Raw genomic sequence first — 8,430 nt, 5'->3', positions numbered from 1 at the left:
ATCTTGCAAATCCCCGGCACCTTCGAGTAGGGCAGGGAAGATGCCTCTCTACAACCCAAGAGAGCTGCTGCCAGTCAGTGCAGACTAGCTTTCACCAGCTTTGGGGTCTTCCAGATATTTTGCACTACAACTCCCATCAGCCCCAACCAGGTAGGGAGAGGGGGCTGATGGGAGTTGTAGTCCAAAACACCTGGACGACACTAGATTGGCAAAGGCTGGTGTAGGCAATGCAGAGCTTGATGGACCGTCAATTTGACTTAGTAGATTAGCAGGTATGAGGCAGCTTCCTCTGCGTCTACATCGGTTTCCCGTTGACTGTTAACTTTTGAATTCAGGCTGTTGGTGACGTGACTGATTTCTTTACAGGCTACATGCAGCTGCTCAGCAGGGCTCCTAACCCAGGCCTGCAGTGGGCATGGGGAGACTGGAGCTGGGATTGATTGATTGATTGATTGTTTGATTTATATCCCGCCCTTCCTCCCAGGAGGTGCCCGGGATAGGGTTGCCAGGTTCAGGGCCTGATCCTGTTACTTTAGGAGAAGAGAAAGTCAGCCAACTGCAGGTGTTCTTGCAACACTGTAATGAGAAAAACCACAAGGTGGAGTTCTCCCTTCCCTCTGCACAACTTTTAAAGATACAGAAGACCTCTGGGAGGCCAGGCGTGGCAACCAAGAGGTCTTCTGTATCTTTAAAAGTCGTGCAGGGAAGGGAGAATTCCACCTTGTGGTTTTTCCCATTGCAGGGTTGCAAGAACACCTGCACTTGGCTGACTTTCTCTTCTCCTAAAGATACAGGATCAGTCTCAGGCCCTGAGCCTGGCAGACAATACTCAGCTAGACAGCCTAATGGCCTGTCTCACTAAGCAGCTTCCCATGAGCCTATGGCTCTAACTTCAGAGGACAGCGCACAGTTAATTCCCTGGTCCTGACTACAACACAGCGAAGATGAGTCTGGAAGATTGGGAGGAGTAAAAGCAGCTGTGGGGAGGGGAGGCAAAATTTTGGGGCCAGTGGGCACATTACCAACAGCCGCCGCCGGGACCACATCACGCCAGTATTATTTGATCTACACTGGCTGCCGGTTGTCTTCCGGGCCCGATTCAAGGTGTTGGTATTAACCTTTAAAACCCTAAACGGTTTCGGCCCTGCTTACCTGAAAGAGCGCCTCCACCGCCACCAATTATGCCGCCCAACTAGATCAGCCACACAAGGCCTTCTCTCAATCCCACCAACCAAAACAGTTAGGTTGGTGGGTACTAGGGAGAGAGCCTTTTCTGTGGTGGCCCCCACTCTCTGGAACTCCCTCCCATGTGATCTCCGACATGCCCCTTCCCTAGACGTATTCCGCAAGGCCCTGAAGACGTGGCTATTCCAGCAGGCCTATGAGGTTCTTGGGATGGGTAAATCTCCATGATTTGTCATCTGTCGTATGCTGCTAATATAACTGTTTTTATATGTATCGATGACTGTCCAATATTTTATCTATTGTTATTATGTGATTGCATTTGAAATTTTTGCATTTTACCTCATTTTAATGTACGTCGCCTAGAGTGGCTAATTGCCAGATAGGCGACAAACAAATTAAATATTATTATTATTATTATTATTATTTGCTTTTTAATATGTTTTTAAACCTTTTTAAATATGTTTTTAACCTTTTATTAAAAATATGTCTTGAAAGCTTTTTTTAAAACAATTGTTTAAAGATGTTTTGTTTTAATGTATTTTAAAGTCTGTTTTTATTATGTTTTCAAGTGTTTTTAGTGCTTTTGTTTGCCACCTTTTGGGCTTTGGGGCGTTTTGTTTGGGCTTCTGCTGGGAGGAAGGGTGGGATATAAATCAAATAATAAATAAATAAATGAAATTTGAACGCAAGTGGAGGAAAGCTCCACAGTTGAACACTGGTGGGTGCTCACTATTGAGCCTGCTCGGTGGCAGTGAAGGTGGCAAAGAAGGCATGCTTTGCTGCCTTCATTGCATCCTCACTATGCCTTCCAGCAGAGCTTGTCTGGGTAGTACAGGGCCCTTTTACATTCTCACCCAAAGGGGGTAGTAGAACTAATGGTGGCTCAATGTGACTGGTTTGCAAGCATTGTGAGGGTAAAATTGTTTGCATCTGCTGGGACCTTTACTATACAGTTAGAGCAGATGAGTCCCAAGAGTAGCACTGGAGGAGAATATCCAACAAAACTGAACCTGGTAGCGGATCCCGACTGAATTCACTATTTCGCTATCCCTTCAGAGCAGCACCAATCTCTTGAGGCAGGTCGCGACTGCAATCAGCAAGATTATTATTTTTTAAATCCTCCCCCTATTTTATGTATTTTTTTTCGTAATTAACATGTTATGTCAACCACAAGATTTCCATTTGTCCATTACATATTATCAAAATAAATTGTTATTATCACAATATATTGCCAAAAAAGGCTATATATGTTAATAGTCAAATTATCCTGCAATGTAAATTCAATGATAATTGTCAAATTATCCTGCAATGTCATATTTTTCAAACAAGGTATCTCAGAGCATTCTGAATCTCTTGTGTGGGAAACATTACCATGATGAGACTGACCCACGCTACCCGCCATGCCTCACCCCCACCCCTCGTTCATTGCTGCTGTCCTGAGGTAAGCAAGGGCTGTCTTGCTCTTACTCTCTCTGTGCTAAAAGTGTGTGTGTGTGTCGCTGTATGACTGGAAAAAAACAAAAAACCACATGGAACACTGTGATCATCCATTCATGTCAGCGACGTAAAAATTACGCAATGTTTTCCCCCCTGCCAAAAAACCATGTGGAACACTGTGACCTGATCATTTATTCATGGCAGCTACCTAAAAATTATGCAATGTTTTTCTCCACCACCAAAAAAAACTACGTGGAATGCTGTCATTTACATAAGTATCTATGAAAACAATTATATAATTTTTGCAACCCCCCCCAAAAAAAGCTGCTCATTGAATCACCCCGAAACGCACGCAGCAGATCAAATCAGCAAGCACCAGAGAAAGCGGACACAAAAAAAGGACGGACCAGTAAAGAAATAACGGACTATCAAAATGATTGCGGATCGGCACCATGCAGCATATGCCATCCCTACTCAAGAGGTGTCCAGAACACTGTCTAATCCTGTTGGGCTGGGTGTTTCCGTTAGTAAGACTCAAAGACATGGACAAGGTGCTTGGTTTGGTCTGGGCAACCACCTGTGTTCTTGCCCCTCATGGCTGATGAAAACTAGCAGGGAGGGAATGGCCAGCTGCGCCAGGGAGGTGAGAGCTGGTCGTCCCTGCCTGTTTAAAGGGGGCAGTGATAAGCCCAGGAAACCCTCCCTGGGCTCAGAAAATCTAAGTAATTACCAACTAGTCACTAATCTCCCCATCTTGGGCAAGGTTCTTCAGTGCATAGTTGTGGGCCAGATCCATGCTCTCTTGGATTAAACCAATTTTCTAGTTCCATTTCAGTTGGGGTTTAGGCCTGGTTTTGGCTTGGAAACTGCCTTGGTTACCCTGCATGATGACATTGGTTGGGAGAGAGATGGGGGAATGTATCCCTGTTAATTCTCCTTGATCTCTCAGCAACTTTTGATACCATCAACTAGGGATGGATGAGAAATTTGATTCAGTTTGCATTTCAAGCTGAATCTATCAAATTCGCACTTTCTGAAACAAGAGAACCGAAACTCAGCCATCCTTCGAAATTTGCACTTATTTGAATTTTGCAATGCAGTTTGCCAACTAAACAATGTTTTTGAAAATGCATATGTTGGGGAAAGAGTGTATAAAAATGAATATATGAGTGAAAATTACATACAAAATGCATTATATGAAGAGAAATTACTTGCAAAGGTGTGCACATTGGTCAAAACTGCCTACAAAAATGTGTTTATTAGAAGAAATTTGCACTAAAATGCGGGAGAATTTTCATGAAGATTTTTTTTTTAAAAAAAATGCAAATTGCTACAGAAATGTAGAGAATTGAATTTAAGATTGGAAAAATGAGAAACTGAGAAAACCTAAAGTAACGGATCCTTTTATCCCTGCCATCAGCCACAGTATTCTTCTGGAGCAGCTGTCTGAATTGCCACTCAGCGATGGTTCCAGTCCTACTTGAATGGTCATTTTCAAAGGGTGGTGCTTAGAGAATGTTGTTTGGCCCTATGGAGCCTTCAGTGTGAGGTTCCACATGGTTCGATTTTAACCTCCATGCTGTTTAACATCTACATGAAACTGCTGAATGGGGTCATCCAGAGTTTTGGAGTTCATTGTCAGCAATCTGCTGATGATGCTCAGCTCTGCTTCTCCTTTACATGTGCAGGTGTGGCAGTGGATCTGCTAGATCAATGCTTTGCCAAAGTAATGGATTGGATGGGAGCTAATAAACTGAAACTTAATCCAGACAAACTTGAGGAACTGTTAGTGGGTGGTTCCCCACACTGGATGGATGGGATGTGGCCTGCTTTGGATGGGGTTACAGTCCCTCTGAAGGTTCATAGCATGGATGCTTTCCTGGATCCATTACTGTCACTTAAGATGAAAGATCATCTTACCCCCTATATACCCAGTTGATCACTACGTTCTGCAGGTGAGGGGCCTCCTGCAGATACCATCTTATCAGGAGGTCCGTTCTGCACAACGTAGGAAATGGACCTTTAGTGTGGTGGCACCTACCCTGTGGAACTCCCTCTCCTTAAATATTAAACAGGAGCCATCTCTGTTATGCTTTCAGCACCTACTGAATACCTTCCCCTTTCAACGAGCGGTTTAACTAGAGACCTTATCCCAGTCTGCATCTGTGTTAGAATTGCTTTTTAAGATGTTTTCAAAGCTTTTTTTAAAGATATTTTTAAGATGTTTTGTTTTAATATATTTTAAAATCTGTTTTAAGATGTTTTAGAGTATTTTTATTGTTGTGTTTGCCGCACTGGGCTCCTTCTGGGAGGAAGGGCAGGATATACATTATTATTATTGTTGTTGTTGTTGTTGTTATTTTAGGTGGCCTCAGTGGCAGGGAGTGCCTTTCATCAGCTTCATCTGGTGGCCCAGCTGTGCCCTATTTGGACAGGGACACCCTAACTTCAGTTGCCTATGCTCTGGTACCCTCTAGATTGGACTACTGCAGTTCATTATACATTGGGCTGGTGCAGATTTCAGCAGCCAGGTTGCTGACCAGGGCAGCTGGGTCTGAACACATAATATGACTGCCATGGCTATCAATTTCCAGGCTCAGTTGAAAGTGTTGATTTTGACCTACGAAGCCTTATGTAGCTCAGGACCCCACTCTCTTTCAGACTGTGCCTCTCCTCTGTTCAGAATGGAAAGGAAGGTGGGTGTCCAATCCTGGCATCCAATGAAATGTGGGAATCATTAAGGGGGCATGTACATTGTAGGAGAGGCCGAGTCTGTATGTACAGGAACTGAGCAGGAAGAGCCAACAAGTCTCTTGTGCTCTGTGGATTTTTGAGGGGATATTTAATGAGTTTTTTCATGTTTGCCATAGGAAACACTGGTGCCCACAGGTTCCATGTTGGTGACCTTGGTTTATCCATTCCCTTCTCTTGCCCAGTGTTGAATGGCTTGTGTTTAGAAAGCTTCACGACAGAGAATGAAATGCTTGCACCTTGCTGCACGGTAGTCTTTAGTCTGCCCAGCAAATATCTGTCAATGGAGAATCCTTAAGATTTGCAGAGAAGCTAAATGAATTCTTTGCATCTGTCTTCACAGTGGAAGATATAGGGCAGATCCCTGAACCTGAACTAACATTTGCAGGAAGGGATTCTGAGGAACTAAGACAAACAGTGGTAACGAGAGAGGAAGTTCTAAGCTTAATGGACAATATAAAAACTGACAAATCACCGGGCCCGGATGGCATCCACCCGAGAGTTCTCAAAAAACTCAAAGGTGAAATTGCTGATCTGCTAACTAAAATATGTAACTTGTCCCTCGGGTCCTCCTCCGTGCCTGAGGACTGGAAAGTGGCAAATGTAACGCCAATCTTCAAAAAGGGATCCAGAGGGGATCCTGGAAATTACAGGCCAGTTAGCTTCTGTCCCTGGAAAACTGGTAGAAAGTATTATTAAAGCTAGATTAACTAAGCACATAGAAGAACAAGCCTTGCTGAAGCAGAGCCAGCATGGCTTCTGCAAGGGAAAGTCCTGTCTCAGTAACCTATTAGAATTCTTTGAGAGTGTCAACAAGCATATAGATAGAGGTGATCCAGTGGACATAGTGTACTTAGACTTTCAAAAAGCGTTTGACAAGGTACCTCACCAAAGGCTTCTGAGGAAGCTTAGCAGTCATGGAATAAGAGGAGAGGTCCTCTTGTGGATAAGGAATTGGTTAAGAAGCAGAAAGCAGAGAGTAGGAATCAACGGACAGTTCTCCCAATGGAGGGCTGTAGAAAGTGGAGTCCCTCAAGGATCGGTATTGGGACCTGTACTTTTCAACTTGTTCATTAATGACCTAGAATTAGGAGTGAGCAGTGAAGTGGCCAAGTTTGCTGACGACACTAAATTGTTCAGGGTTGTTAAAACAAAAAGGGATTGCGAAGAGCTCCAAAAAGACCTCTCCAAACTGAGTGAATGGGCGGAAAAATGGCAAATGCAATTCAATATAAACAAGTGTAAAATTATGCATATTGGAGCAAAAAATCTTAATTTCACATATACGCTCATGGGGTCTGAACTGGCGGTGACCGACCAGGAGAGAGACCTCGGGGTTGTAGTGGACAGCACGATGAAAATGTCGACCCAGTGTGCGGCAGCTGTGAAAAAGGCAAATTCCATGCTAGCAATAATTAGGAAAGGTATTGAAAATAAAACAGCCGATATCATAATGCCGTTCTATAAATCTATGGCGCGGACGCATTTGGAATACTGTGTACAGTTCTGGTCGCCTCATCTCAAAAAGGATATTATAGAGTTGGAAAAGGTTCAGAAGAGGGCAACCAGAATGATCAAGGGGATGGAGCAACTCCCTTACGAGGAAAGGTTGCAGCATTTGGGGCTTTTTAGTTTAGAGAAAAGGCGGGTCACAGGACACATGATAGAAGTGTATAAAATTATGCATGGCATTGAGAAAGTGGATAGAGAAAAGTTCTTCTCCCTCTCTCAGAATACTAGAACTCGTGGACATTCAAAGAAGCTGAATGTTGGAAGATTCAGGACAGACAAAAGGAAGTACTTCTTTACTCAGCGCATAGTTAAACTATGGAATTTGCTCCCACAAGATGCAGTAATGGCCACCAGCTTGGATGGCTTTAAAAGAAGATTAGACAAATTCATGGAGGACAGGGCTATCAATGGCTACTAGCCATGATGGCTGTGCTGTGCCACCCTAGTCAGAGGCAGCATGCTTCTGAAAACCAGTTGCCGGAAGCCTCAGGAGGGGAGAGTGTTCTTGCACTCGGGTCCTGCTTGCGGGCTTCCCCCAGGCACCTGGTTGGCCACTGTGAGAACAGGATGCTGGACTAGATGGGCCACTGGCCTGATCCAGCAGGCTCTTCTTATGTTCTTAACATGCAAAGAGCCTTTGGGGCAGGTAGCGACTCCTGCATTTTTCAGGTGTGCTGCTTGTTACAGTGAAACCTGAAAAATGAATGAAGCCACGCACCCACCCACCACCCCTCCCAGCAGTCATCTCAGACTTATGCAGTCTCTGTGGATATAGATATATAGAGATGCATTTTCCCAACTTCTCAATCGGAACAAGTATCAAATACAGCCTTGAATTTTCCCGAGTCAACTTAGGGAAGCTCGTCCTGTCTTGCACAGAGCCTAACAGGGAAGCAGAAAACGGCAGAGACATTAAAACGTTTAATCATGTGATAGCGTTCCCTCCTTGACAGTCGCTCACCCGGCCTCTCCCACACTTCCAAGGAATAAAAGTACTTTCCCACCACTGGGAGAGGCAAGTTAGTCCAGATGAAATCAGAAAGCATTTAAAGCTTCCCACATGAATCAGGGAAGAAAGAGAGTCAGACAGAGAAAGAAACCTCTAAAAAAAGTTATTTCGAGAGAAGGGAGGGTGCTCAGCATCATAGCTTGTTGTTTCTATGCCCAGGGCATAATTCCACTTCTCTTTCCCCCAGGCCACACTCCCAGGAAGATGCAGTAGGGTGAGTCAAGAATAATCATAAAGATTCAAGGGCAATGCTGCACCTGAATTTCCAGTTCAGACTAAATGCCGCTGCAAGCCCTGCCCTCTCCTTGGCTTTGCAAAAGTTTACAGGTAGCCAGCAAAGAAGAAGCAGATCAATGTTTTACAGAGGGCTGTCAAGAAGGTGCTTTGGGGTGCTCCAGGTGCATGGTTTTGTTTTGGGAGAACTGGTTCTTATTTAGAGGCAAGCAGTTCCTCTAAAGGTGCTTGCCCGCAACCCCCGTTCAGTGTGCAGATTTGTAAACAAACAGATATTACAAACAAACAACCCATGATTCTCA

This window comes from Rhineura floridana, chromosome 1, assembly GCF_030035675.1.
Source record: "Rhineura floridana isolate rRhiFlo1 chromosome 1, rRhiFlo1.hap2, whole genome shotgun sequence".
In the NCBI taxonomy this organism is placed as follows: Eukaryota; Metazoa; Chordata; class Lepidosauria; order Squamata; family Rhineuridae; genus Rhineura; species Rhineura floridana.
The sequence above is the reverse complement of the archived record's forward strand: the minus strand, read 5'-3'. Positions refer to the sequence as shown.